The 14,667-nt window shown below is 39.8% G+C and overlaps 1 protein-coding gene across 1 annotated transcript in view; it reads right to left on the bottom strand.

The window, feature by feature from the left end:
- The window catches only part of Astn1 (astrotactin 1), a 308,349-nt gene that overhangs the window by 50,368 nt on the left and 243,314 nt on the right, over positions 1–14,667 (bottom strand). The window lies entirely within an intron of this gene.

The following is a 14,667-nucleotide window of genomic DNA, read 5'->3' as shown; positions in this document are numbered from 1 at the left end:
GCACAAAGTTATCCCTCTACCACTTGAGCCACAGCTCCCCTTCCAGAATTTTGGTAGTTTGTTGGAGATAAGCATCTCCCAGACTTTCTTATCCAGATGGCCTTCAAGCCCTGATCCTCAGATCGCAGCCTCCTGAGTAGTTAGGTCACAGTCTTGAGCCCCAGGTGCTCAACTGACACAATATTCTAATTATCCTGTTTTGTAGAGAAAGATGCCACCCATCAGAGCCTTTGAGCCATTTGTTTGAAGCTCTCACAGTCACTGACTATCTAACTACCAGATCCTCCCCCCCTTTTATGTTGTGATTCCTTCCACATTATAGAGGCACAAGATCTTCAATATCCAATTTTGCAGCTGACTCCAGAACTCCTAATTACTAGATTTTTTTTCTGAGTTGTTTCAAACAATTTTGCAAATTCTTGCGTGGGATGCAGGATTTCATGCATCGCAGGCCTGCTGATACCAGTTCCCAATCTATTGGCATTCACCTGCCGTTAGACATGGCTTCCAGTGGTATCATTCGGATTTTAGATTACTCCTCTCCCTTTGTTCCCCAGAACCTGACATCTATAAACATGACAACACAGGCAGGAAAGGGCACAATGAGCAATCTCCCGCTTCTTAATGCTGGCTGGTCTGATGAGGGAAGAAGAGAGAGGCCACAGATAAGGTCCTGATGTCTCATATGTCCCTGGAATTGACATGCACCAGGCTAGTGCTCACAGTTGCTACCATCAAGAACCATTTAGTGTTAAATTTAGAATAAAAACCAATTAAAAGATAACAAGGAAACATATGCTCAGAATGGCAAGAATCTAACACGGCTACTAAATGCTATAGGGAAGCCTTAGTACGTTTCACAAACCTCAGTCTTCCTCATCCATTCCCAGTCTCACCCACATCCCTGATTCACCTCAATCCAAATGATATTCTTTCTTTTTAATCAACTGGGATTTTTTGCTATAGTGAATGAAGTCACATATGTCTGAAAAGCAGAGGTAACAAAGAATCACTACTGATCTGTGATCTGTTCTTTCTCCCTATTGTAGGCTGTACCACTGAGTCTGGCTGGAATTCAAAGATGCTGTTGAATAATGACATAGGCCGGTTCAAAGTGCTCCTATCTGGGATGGCTGCCAAAGCAAAGGTGATTGATGAGATAAAGATACAGGTGAGTACATTGGATCCTAGTTCCTTACTTACACCAGGTAGATGTGCTTGCAGCTCAGAAGCCTAGGAAAGACTCCTTGGAATAGTGAGCTTTTTGCCTTTGATGATACCACCATCATCAGCATTCATAAGCAAACTCTTATCAGGGGCAATCCATGCCAGCAGATTTAATATCTAGGCGAGAGAAGTCTTTACAGTTTACCAGGCCACTATTGGAGAAAGACCTTGGCAAGGTCTATGTAGGCTTTCATCTAAGAGTGATTTCTTCAATCTAAGAGTGATTTCTTGACTCTGTTTTTGCTGGAGCTCATAACAACCATATCCTCCACACTCAGACACAGAGTAGTTTACCATCTGTAAGATTTCCTAAATTATTGTCACTCTAAGCCTCCACTTGATATTCTGTCCCTATTCATGAAAACCCTCAGCAGTTCTTACCAGGTGTATTACAACATTTTCCTAAATGGCCAATCTCTCCTGAGTTTTCCCATCTCCCAGTTATTCCCCATGCAGTTACATCATCAAGTCATCTGCTGCTGCTGGAGTTCTTTGGTAACTTTCCTATAACCTGAATGTAAAAATCAGACCAAGAAGGTAGGACTGGCTGGCTCTTTTCCCTTATGTCTTTCTGTAGGCTCATCTCGCCCATATTTCCTACAGTTTCCTCATGCCTGGCTTTCACACATTTGACTTTTTCCTGGGCCTACTTCTCTCCCATGTCTTTGTCCCCCAGTAAGTTCATGAATACCCAGAGCTTTAGATACTATTAAATTCTGGAGACTCTTATATTTGTAACTCCAACCTGGCCCCTGAGCTCTCAACTTCCCTCTAACATGGCTTATTTGACGTCTCCACTTTGACATCTCATGGCAATCAAAATTTCATAGGTCTACAAGAATCTCGTTACCCCTTAACCTTTCCCAACTTAATTCCATCTCATTACTCTCAGATTAGTAAATGGCATTTTTGCATAATTAATTGCCCAACAAATTTTCAGAAATTATCTTTAGTCCTGCTTCTCTTGCTCCTTCCTTTCCAGCTGCACTTGATGGCCACACTTCTCTGTACCTAAAAAACCTAGGTCTGTTCTTGGCTGTCCCTATTTTCCAAATACTGCTTGTGACCCCTCATTGCTGTCTCAAAAGGCTGGCTTTCCCAAAGCCATGTCACTCACTATCAAAGAGATCTGAAGACACACATTTGACTAGCATGTTCTTCTTTTGGTGGCCTCCTACCTTGGAGCTGGGTGGCTCTGTTTGGCCATTCCCAGCTATGTTAAACTACAGTCTGGCCACTGTTCCCCATGTATGCTATTCCATACCACCAGCATTCTCATTTAACATTTGTCCCTCTTGTTAAAGCTCCATTCTTGGCACAAGTGGTACTCAGACAAGCCTTTCCTGACCTCTACCTCTAATGTGGGCACTGTTTCCTTTGTCCTACATAACAGCATCCTATTAATTCCTCTCCCAACCCACTCCAAATCCATAATCTGTACTTGTTTATCCCCTGCCTCCTTCATGTCCATCTGCTTCACCATGAGAAAGAATCATATCACTATACGATGATGTTTAATCAATGCCTGAACAAGTTAGAGAACTGATGATTCATAAATAAAACTCAGGAAGAAAATTTAATTGAACTCTAGGAGAGATTTTCCTTGGTCCTTTTGTTGTTGTTGTTGCACCAGTAGTGAGGTTTGAACTCAAGGCTTCATACTCATCTTATTTTTTTGTTAAGGTTGGTGCTCTAGCCCTTGAGGCTTAATTTCACTTCTGACTTTTGCTGGCTAGTTGGAGATGAGATTCTCATGGACTTTTCTGCCTGGGCTGCCTTCAAACCATGATCTTCAGATCTTATCCTTCTGAGTAGCTAGGAGCCACCCACACCTAGCCCTTGTCTTCAGTTTGTCTTCTGTTTATTTGTGGATCATCAATGACTCCTATCAAGTCGATGAATACAGGATATGTAATCTATACAGATTCCCCTTGGAGAAAAATACTGCAAAAGGTCTGAAAGAATCACACCTCTTTCTGCTCGGCCCTATGAAAGAATCCAGAGAACCAGCATTGCCCAATTATCCTCACTGCTGTGGTCAATATGGAATATGAACTCATTGTGAAGAGAATCTAAGGCAACCTTGGGGGAGCTGCAAAAGAGTAGAATAGGGCACCTGCTCTCTAAAGGAAAAAGTCAAAATAGACTGGGTAAAAATACATAAAGCCTAAACGCCCCAAACACATCAATATCTATAGAACCAATTACCACGGTAATCGACTAGGCTTAGAATAAACTGACAGAAGGGACCGTGGCAGTCAGCTGGGGCAATGGAGGCATACAAAGAGTGACTTTATAAGCCCCCTCCATGGAATAAACCTGCCTAAAGAAAAACCCCAAGGAAAAAGAGAAATGTCAGGGGAGTATGGCTGTTGGTTTACCCTATTAAGTGGCTCTCCCCTGCCGTTGGCACTCACATTTCATCCACCAAGCACATACTTTAACTGGCAGATTTATTGAGAAACTGAGCTTCAAGAAACACTTCTTTTTACCTTTGTTTCTTTTATGGCACTTTTTTAATCAGCAAAAGAAAAATATTTTAAAGGTCTTTTCAGTCTGCTTGTATTTTGCAATTGATCTAAAGTGAAGGTTCTTGCAGTAATATAGTCTAAATAAGTGGAATGATCACTCTCCCTGACCTGATTGAAACATGTTTTTTGTGGGATTATGGCTTAGCTCCCTTTTCATTGCATCATGTTTTAATAGGGGACCATTTGGCTGTATTTGGGTGCGGGGGGAGCTCCTGAGGATGAAGGATCAGAGTTCAGTCATCAGATCTTAAGTCACTCTCTACAACCAATTCTTCACAGACCTTTGGAGCAGTGCTCTGGGTGCCCATGTGTCTTAGGCAAGGGCCCATCAAGCCAAATGTGTCTTCTCTCTTGAAATGCTTTGTACCAACGTATCTTTCACTGTGCTCTTCATGTGTTCCCTTGCTCTCCCAAACCCCTCACATGTTTTCACAGACTCTTACTGATGAGAAGATTGCCACCCTCAGTATAGACAATTTGGCCCTTGACCACCAAATGCTGCCCTCTGAGAAATTTCCCAGGCATAGGATAACTAACAGATGGGAATGTGTTCAGAACCTGGCAATGACTTTCCTGGCCCTCAGATGGACCAATAGAATCTTCCCCTAGATTATGACTTGACAGTGGTTAAGCTTTATTCCCATAGTCTAAAATTGCCAGTTAAAAGTCTTCTTTTATTAACTGCATATGTCTTACACCCAGCACTGTACCTGACCTACAGCAATTACTCAAAGCATATTCTTGAATAAAAGCTTAAACACAGACACTTTGTAAAGGAACTCATAGCCTTCCCTGGAGATACTGCTAGTTGGGATCTATGTATCACAGCCTCAGCAGGCAGCAAATCTTTACAAGGAGAAACTGGATATGATTAGGAAGCCATCTTTCCAACATCAGTAACAAACAGTGAAAAGATAGGTTCTGGGCCTCCTGCTTTTTTTAGTACTAATCTTGTGCATTTACTTGGCACTGGGTTTGAAAACAAAGGGAATAGTCTCCTTTCTAAAACAATTGTGTATCTATCATTTATTTCTTACTGCTTTTCTTAATGTAAATGCATATGCACGCATATATACATGTATACATACACATACATATATGTTATGTATTCATGTATATGTTACACATATACACATATATATGAGTCAAGAAGTCTGACAACTGAGGAATATAAACTAGCAACAGACTGTACAACCTGATGAAAGCTTAAGAGAAATGGTTTTAATTATATTTTGCTTTAGGTCAAAAGATCTTCATTCTTGTATTCTAAATGTAAGTTGAATCTTTTTTTTTCTTTTTTTGCCAGTCCTAGGGCTTGAGCTCTGAGCCTGGTCACTGTCCCTGAGCTTCTTTTGCTTAAGACTAGCACTGTACCACCGGAACCACAGAACCACTCTGGCTTTTTCTGTTTATGTGGTTCTGAGCAATCAAACCCAGGGCTTCAAGCATGCTAGGTAAACACTCTACTACTAAGACACATTCCCATAAGTTGAATCTTTTTTTAAAAAAATCAATGTTATTGTCAAGGTGATGTACAAGGGGTTACATTACACACATAAGGTAGTAAGTACATTTCTTGCCAAATTTGTTACCCCTCCCTCATTTTCCTCCCATTTTCCTCCCCCAACCCCCGCCCCCAAGTTGTGCAGTTTATTTCCAACATAATGTCTTGTGAACATGGTTGTTGCATTGGTTTGCCTGTTGTCTTTTGTCTCGCCACTTTGTCATTCACCCTTTCTTCCCTAATTCAGATAAACATATATACAATACCCAGGGTACCAAAATCAAATACAGTGACAACAGGGGATAAACCACAAGCAAAAAAAGGAAAGAAAAAATAAACAACTTCACATAGTACATTAAAAACAGCAAAGGGCTGGGGATATAGCCTAGTGGCAAGAGTGCCTGCCTCGGATACACAAGGCCCTAGGTTCGATTCCCCAGCACCACATATACAGAAAACGGCCAGAAGTGGCGCTGTGGCTCAAGTGGCAGAGTGCTAGCCTTGAGCGGGAAGAAGCCAGGGACGGTGCTCCGGCCCTGAGTCCAAGGCCCAGGACTGGCCAAAAAAAAAAAAAAAAAAAACAGCAAAAACAATGACAAACCTCTTTATTCCATATCTTGGAGTTCATTTCACTTAGCATCATCTTATATCATCATATATACATAGCTATTGAGCTATTGTGATCCTCTGCTCGACTATCCTAGACATATACTAATTATTACAAATGAGGGAAACCATGGAATCTATGTTCCTTTGACTCTGGCTTGCTTCACTTAATAGGTTTTTTTCCCAAGTCCTTCCATTTCCTTATGGAAGGGGCAATGTTATTCTTTCTGATGGAGGTATTGAATTCCATTGTGTATATACACCACATTTTCTTTATCCATTCATGTACTGAGGGGCATCTGAATTTGTTCCATATCTTAGCTATGGTAAATAATGCTGCAATGAACATGGTTGTGCTGGGAGCTTTATTGTCGCTTTGCTTGTAGTCATTTGGGTAAATGCCCAGAAGTGGGATTGCTGGGTCATAGGGATGTTCTAGGGCTCCTTGGCATGGGTCAAAACTTTCTTAATAAAGTCCCCGGAACACAACAAACCAAAGGAAGGCATACACATGGGATTGCCTTAAGCTGCAGAGATTCTGCTTGGCAAAGGACATAGCTAGCAAGATAAATAGAAAGGCCACAGATAGGGAGAAGATCTTCACTAGCCACACAACAGACAAGGGCCTCATATCTAAAACATACTTTGAACTCAAAAAAATAAATACCCCTAAAATAAATCCTCAAAGAAACAATTGACCTATTAATAAGTGTGCGAAAGACCAACAGTCACATGAAGAAATGCTCAACAGCTCTGGCCATAAAAGAAATGCAAGTGAAAACAACATTGAGATTCCTCCTCAACCCAGTTAGAATGGCCATTATCAAGAAATCTAATAACAGCAGATACCGGTGGGGATTGGCCAAAAGGGAACACTACTACACTGTTGGTGGGAATGTATACTTGTTCAACCACTCTGGAAAGGAGTGTGGAAGTTCCTCAAAAACTGAATCTTACAAATAGCAATCGTCCCCTTTTCCTCCATGGAGAAAGCCACCTTAACAGAAGAAAAAAAAAAGAGTTCTAGACATCAAGACTATAATCCTAGCACTTAGGTAGTGGAGGCAGGAAAATGGTGAGTTTGACACCAGCCTGGACTACATAGAAAAATCTTATCTCGAAGTAAAGAAAGGAAGGAAGAGAAAGAAAAAAACAAAGCTATTATAAGAAAGAGGGCAAATAAAACTACCTATGACTCCCTACAATGTTAACAAGTACAGCAGATGCAAGCAGAAGAATCACAGATTGCAGGCACACAAATGGATCTGCCCCAGTTGCAATAGCTACTTCTGATCCCACCTTGATTTGATCTGTGATTTTTCAGAAGTGGTGTATTTTAATAGAAAATCTTCAGACATGAAATTATTCACTCATATTCATCCACCCTCCAGCTCACACACAAATAAAAAGACAAGAAGCTATGCGAGGAAGAAGGAAGTTAGAACAAGTCTAGCTTTGGAGTGTTTAAGGGGTGCCAAAGCATTGTAGCAGGTGGGTGGGTTTGTTTGGGAATGATTTCTAAAAGAATATGCTGCCATTTTCCTTGGAAAGAGGATACAAATTTGAAGATTTATTAATTCAATAAAAACACTATTTGATCATTCTTTGTTAGATGCTTTTCAGGGCATGGTGAATTGAAGAGCTGCAGTTGGGGTAGCACAAGAAGAGGATCCAGATATCTGTTGACGTGAGCCCACCTTTCAGTAACATGAGCCCTCTTATGCTTGTGAAAATACAAGCATCTTCATCTAAATGAGGATCCTTTACCATTAAAATCAGAAAAATATACACACCTAACAAAATCATACATTATCTCTCACCTTTCCCCAAGATCTACATTTGTTTCAGCTGGGATGTCAGTAAGGTTGGAGTCCCTCCCCTGGGGTCTGAGAGTAGCCAGCATCTATATCTGTATGCAGTCTGTGGACCCAGGCAGAACAGATTTTGAATTGCAGGTAAAAGACAAGGCTGGCTCCTTTGGACCCTTTCTTGAGATCTTCCCCTTTGGAGGATATTCCTGACAGCTCCTTTGCACTTAAAAGGAAATAACACCCCTGGCTGCTCATCAGCAAGCTTTCTGAGAACAGCCTGTCCTCTCCGGTGGCATGGGAGTTTGATCCTCCTGCTCCAACAGTCTCCTTAGTAGGAGATTTGTGACTTCTGAAATAAACATCAGTTGTTTCTGATGAGAGTAGAAAATTTTAACTGGTGCCCCTTTAATTTTTTTAGTGGCTGTTTTATTTAAAATAGAGAGGTGAACTGGACATTTCATTAAACTAATGCTAATCAAAATAGTAGTCATTGTAAAAAGATGACTCTCAAGGCATTAAAATCATAAAATGCACTGTACCTTGTGATTTACCTTTAGCGCTTGAATTTAATCCTTACACAACTTTGTAATTGGAGTATTAATAATCCCATTTAACAGCTATGGAAACTGAGGCTAGTGACCATTATTTAATGTCTCAGAAGAAATAGCTCATAAAAGTTTTCCTCTAATTCTTTTCCATGATAAGCTCATGCTAAGCTCTTGCTAAGGAACAATGTTCAGCCCCTTCCATTAGCAATACTGTCTGATTAGCAATACTACCTGAGTTAACCTATTTTGTCTTGAGCCAGGCATTATAAAATGTTGCATTCCTTTCTTTAAAATCATAAATAGAGATCATTTGCTAAGTTGATAGTGAAACATAGAACATTAGAAGTAGAAGAAACTCTAAGAATAATTAAAGTTATTACACAGATGAGAAGATTATTTTGAAGAAGGTTAGGTAATTTACCTAAGGTTAGCTAGCTGGCTAATGGGTTGGCTGAGACAAAGAATCCAATTCTGAATGCTAATTCTAATCTAATCTTCCCTCTTTCACTCAACATGTTCCCTTATAGTGGGATGGCATACTGCTTCTGAAGACAGGAGTCACTCCCCTAAAGGAGGTGCGAAGCCTTATAATGTCAAGTTCTCATTTTCACATTTGATGTGGAATCTCCCACTCTCATCAGCCTTCATGTTGTGGTTGCTTTCCCCTTGCATATTTCTTTTTATTATTTATTTTTAAACTGTGTATTGTTATTATAATGGTGATGTACAGAGCGGTTACAGATACCTAAGTCAGGTAATGAGTACATTTCTGTTTGGGCACTGTCATTTCTTCCTTTTTGCTCTCTCCCTGATTTTCCCTCCTGTCCCCACCCACAAGTTGTACAGCTCATTTTCAACATAGTTTCTATTGAGTAGCACTGCTGCATTCATTCACTTTATGTCCTTCCATTTTTGTGCCCACTTTTGCCCTGAAATACAGAAAAAACAAAAAAGACAAAACAAAGGAACCCTCCTGATTCCATCTCCTGGTGCTCAATTTGATAAATATTATATGACCAGAGGCATTGCACTTTTGTGTTCCTCCCTTGGGAGCACTTTTTATATTTTAACTTATTAATATTATTTTTATGTACCAGTACTGGGGCTTGAACTCAGGTCCTCATGTTCTCACTTGTCTTTTCTCTGAAAGCTGATGCTCTGACATTGGTACCATACCTCTACTTCCTGATTTTTTTTCCTCATTAATTGGCGATAAGTAGCACATGGGATTTTCTGCCCAGGCTGGCTTTGGACCACTGTCTTTGGAAGATCTCCGCCTCCTAAGTAGCTATGATTACAGGTATAAGTCACCAGCACCCAACACCCTATTTTTTTGCAAATATAAGTAGCTGAGGAATTGATTCCACAGCTTGATCAAGATTAAAATACATGATAAATATATGCCTTGAATTATCAAGCCTGTACCCATATATTTATTTCTTTTGGGCCTGTACCATTATATGGCCAGCCCAGTAGCACATGGAACTAGACAGTAGATCAAAGAAAGTAGGCTCAACTAATCAGTCTTCTATAATCCTGCTGAATTTAACAGAGCAAGTTGGGTTCCATCACAGAATCCAAGCCTCTGCATTCTCCACATTGTTGATTCGCATATCAGTCCTATGTTTAGCAGTTACCTCTATGCATTAGTCTAGGAGCCAGGAGGCAGGTGGTAAAGGTTTTGTGTTTGCTATTTCATCTACCTAGATTATTCTTTCCCCAGGTATATGTATAATTAGCTCCTTCTTAACTTTCAAGTGTTAACTCAAAATCACCTGACACTCCTACCCCTGAGGTCTTCTCCATGCATGCCCATCCATTTTAATCTGTCCTTGGTTTTCCAGTGAATTTCCAAAACATCAACTAATCTATCAATGTATTTAATCCTTGCTTTAGTGTACTTGTTATTTTCTATTTTCTGACTCTTCCCATAGCATTTTTTGTTTTGTTTTGTTTCTGTTGCCAGTCCTGGGGCGTGGACTCAGGGCCTGAGCACTGTCCCTGGCTTCTTTTTGCTCAAGGCTAGCACTCTACCTCTTGAGCCACAGGGCCACTTCTGGCTTTTTTCTATATATGTGGTGCTGAGGAATCGAACCCAGGGCTTCATGTATAGGAGGTGAGCACTTTACCACTAGGCCATGTTCCCAGCCCCCCATAGCATTTTTCTTTACCATTCATTATCATATGCTCATAGCCTAAACCAATGTCAACAAAGAAAAGATATTGTGTAGAAGATTGAACAAGATCATTCCTAGGAAGCAACTGATCAAGTAAGCAAAGCTTAAATATTTAGAGTAGTTGAGAACAGTCCATAATTCACTGCAAGTAGCTACTAAATTGTATAATGTAGGGAACATGTTGCTATTGGCAGTCCATACTTAGATAAAAGAATTGCCCTATCAACCAATCTACTACCCAGGTGAAAATGGGCAACTCTCCATACTTAGATAAAAGAATTACCCTATCAACCAATCTACTACCCAAGTGACAACGCACAACTCCATAATCATTTGTGGTTACTAGAGAGAAAAAAAAGGCATAACCATCTGTTTTGAACATTGTTTCAGGTAACCCAGCTACAGTTTTCTTTAGATAGTAAGATTAGGACAGTGTTTCCTAGAGTATAAAGCTTAAAAGAAAATAAAAAACAACCCCTTGTCACCTTTAATCCTGCTTGTTGGCATATTTCCAATTCCTTTCAGTGCCTGAGGGCTTAAGACAGTTCAATGCTGCACACAAGCTACTTTCTGCACAGAAAGATAATGATCAATGGCTTAATCAGAGCTGAGTCTTGATCCAAAGTAAAAACCTCTCAGGATAGAGCTTCAGCCCAAAACATTCCTCTGTGGAGATGACACAAGACATAGCTCTGGAGTCCACCTGTTGAAGTTCATGTACTCAATAGGATGAAAAAGGAGGATGGGACAGCCACCTGCCTGTCAATCTCTAAGTTAAGTATGTACAATATAGTCCTGGGACCAAGAGCTCTGGCATCATCTGAGAGCTTGTTAGAAATGCAGAATTTCAGGCCCTACTTAGAGTTACTGAATCAATCTCCATTTTAATGAGATCATATCTTCATGCATGTTCAATGGTGAGAAACATTACTAGATGGGAGGATAAAAACTAGTTTAATATCTGTGCTGACATCATAGACCACAGCCCCAGCCCCCAGTAATAATAATCTCACCCAAAGCTTTCAAACATCCAAAATATTCAGGTGAATGACAGTTCGTCCAACACGGGACCTCAGGGTTGACATAGGACCACTAGTGTGTGCTAGACTCAGTAATTTCTAGATCTTACCTTGAACTCACCTTTTGCACTTGCTAGGCAACATGGCTTAAAGTTCTTACCAGTGTCAGTAAGCAAAGGGATTCTTTGTGATACAGACACTGCTACTTCCTGGTTCTTTGACCACATGCAAATTACTAGAGAGCTCCCTGAGGCTTTTTTCTATAAATGGGGAAAGTGAGAATGAAGTGACTTGTGTGTGTGTGTGTGTGTGTGTGTGTGTGTGTGTGTATACATATATACAAACAGACATATACATACACATATATATTAATGTTGGAAGATTAAATGTGAAAAGCTCTGCTACATGCTTAGCAAAGTATCTGGTTCAAAGTAGGTGCTCAAAAAATGGTAGCACAAGAACACTAACTGCTAACATTATTTTTAAGAGCTTCCTCCCTTAACTTATGAAGCCAGTTTACTCTGGACTCAATGCATCACAGCCTAGGAGCTTAGAGACTCAAAATGAATCCTCACATATGTGTTTAGAAAAGATTAGAGCCTCTGCTAGGGCTTTGTCTGTAGCATGGACAGGCTTAGCTTTGGCCCCCCTTTCCTCAGGCCTCTGTGCTGTGAATCTCACAGAGCAGCTGATTCTCCATCCACTCTCTGCTCACTGCTAGGCTTTGCATGTAACAGGCCCTCAGCAAAAGTTTGTGGAATGGATAAATTAATCATTTAAACAAAACAGCTATATGCCATAATTGCTTGAGTGCTAACATTGTTGTAAATGCATGCAGAAAGATCTTTTTGAGCTGTTTTGCAACCCAAGGGGTATAAAACAAACTGTTATGGAAATTTAAGTTATTGCTCTTCATTGGAAGTCTGTAACTGTGTGTTCTTAACTGGATCAGATTTTTAAGCCATGTGCTACAATTTAGCAAATGAATTTAAGAACTGCACATACACAAGTCTCATACACAAGACTGGGTCTCACCTGAATGTCACTCACAGAGTGACATTAGAAGGCTGCTTGTTCATTCAGCTGCTGCTTTGTATCTACTACAACACAAATCTGTCCACTATCCTGGAAAAGGAATCAACTGAGTCTGTTCTAGACTATGTCCACATTAAAAAAGAAAAGGGAAACAAACAAACAAACAAACAAAAACCCCAAAGCAATGATCCACACAGTGGCTCACATCTGTAATCACAGCTACTCAGGAGAGCGGAGATTGAGAGGATCAGAGTTTGAAGCTATCCTGGACAAAAGTTAGCAAGACTCCGTTTCAACAAACAAGCTGTATCTGCCATTCCAGCTATGCAGGCAAAATCAGTAATAGCTCACCCCAGACTGTTCTGGACAAAAATAGGAGATCTTATTTGAAAAATAACTAAAGCCACAATGCCTGGAGCGATGGCTTAAGCATGCTTGCCTAGCAATCATGAGGCCCCAATTCAAACCCCAAAACAACAAAAAACAAAATAAACCACCTCAAAGCAACAGAACATTCATACAGAAATCCCATGTGGTAAAAATACAATGTAAAATAGATGATTAACTCCCTTGTTTGTCTTAAATCCGGCTGCTAATGGCTTAGAACATGAGTCATGAGGAAGAGCCAGGCTTTCTCAGCTGTCCCCATGAGAAGGAGGCAACTACATAGGGGAAAAAAGGTGTTTGCAGACTAGAAGTTGCAGTGGAAAAGGGAACTTTGCTTATTGCAGTTTCTCAACCCAGATGACCTGGCTGATATACACCAAAAGCAATGGCTAGAAAAGCAATGGCAAAGGTCAGTTCTAAAGCAACAATAAAAGTGATATTGGAAAAGGAAGGGAAGAAAGGCCCAAGGAAATCCACTCCTGAAAGGAGTACAAAAAAATAAATAAATAAAAGGAAGAAAGGAAATGTACTGTGCTTAGTGTATCTGGTGGAGGATTAAAACTAAATCCCTGGAAGTTTTGTTTGAGGAAGGTTCACTTTTTCCTGATCACTCTGAGATTTACAGATCTATAACTCTTTACCATGTCTTCTGAGGTAAGAAAATATAAAGGATAAAGCTGTGGATGTTAATCATATGCCAGGCTCAGAGACTAATAAGATGTGGTCATATTGTATTTTTTCCAGAATTCTGTTCAGAGTTCAGTTTTCTGCAAATGGCAATTAGGCATTTTGCTTTTCTAGGTTAATATTAGAGTTCTGATCCAAAAATAACAGACACTTTTCAGGAAATACTTTTAAATCTTTTAAGGGAGTATATATAGAAAAGAAGCATATACTTATTGTGGGAAAAGCCATATGGAAGTTTTCATAACAAAAATATAAGTAAAAGTCCCTCATCTTTATCCTTAATCTTGAACCAAACACATAATTTGCTCTTATTCATAAGTGAAGTTATTTTGAGATCAAATATACATGTCTCTATATTCTATGTATGAACACGACTGCATACATATTTACACATATCTCTATAAGTCTAAGCATTATTTTATGCATGTGTATATACTATACACACATATACACACATATGTATTAAAGACTAGACCTTCATTTATCCCTTTTTATACAAATGGTTTGCTCATTTCCAAATGGCAAGAAATAGGCCAGTTCTATAAGAACAGACAATAAATTGGTAGTAACGGCTATCTGATTGCCTCTGATAAATGCAACTGGTTTACTGGGAAATGGGAGTGGGATGAGGATTTATTTCTTATTTTATATTGTTTTATGCATTTTCAATATTTTCAATTAATGAACTCTTGAAATTTAAAAAAAATGAAAGAGAAATACCATCAGTACTGTCAAGGCTAAAATTATGGGATACAGTCCTAAAGGGAAATGATAATACAGAGAAATGGGAAGAGTACTGGGAAAGACTTCTTATGCACAGCTGTAAGTGCATTAAATAGGCAGCAAAGAGCTCTGCCTAGAGCATCAAGAAGGCTTTGTGGAAGTGGTGATATTTGAGCTAGTTCTTACAGAGCAGGAAGGAAAAGCCATAGAATGGAGTTCCAGTGGAAGACAGGCCCAGGTAGAATGGGAATCATGTGTTCTGAGGCTCCGCTGTGTGAAAAACATCAAGGTTTCTTCCAAACCTGGGTCCTGGAAAAACCCTACTCTATTAGAGTTTCCTAAGGAACCAGCCCTGACTAACAGAAACTGAATTTGGATTTGCAGACTCCAGAAGCAGAGGAAAATAAATTGT

Source organism: Perognathus longimembris, chromosome 11 (assembly GCF_023159225.1).
Source record: "Perognathus longimembris pacificus isolate PPM17 chromosome 11, ASM2315922v1, whole genome shotgun sequence".
Taxonomy (NCBI): Eukaryota; Metazoa; Chordata; class Mammalia; order Rodentia; family Heteromyidae; genus Perognathus; species Perognathus longimembris.
Note: the sequence above shows the minus strand (reverse complement) of the source record. Positions and strands in the feature narration are given on the sequence as shown.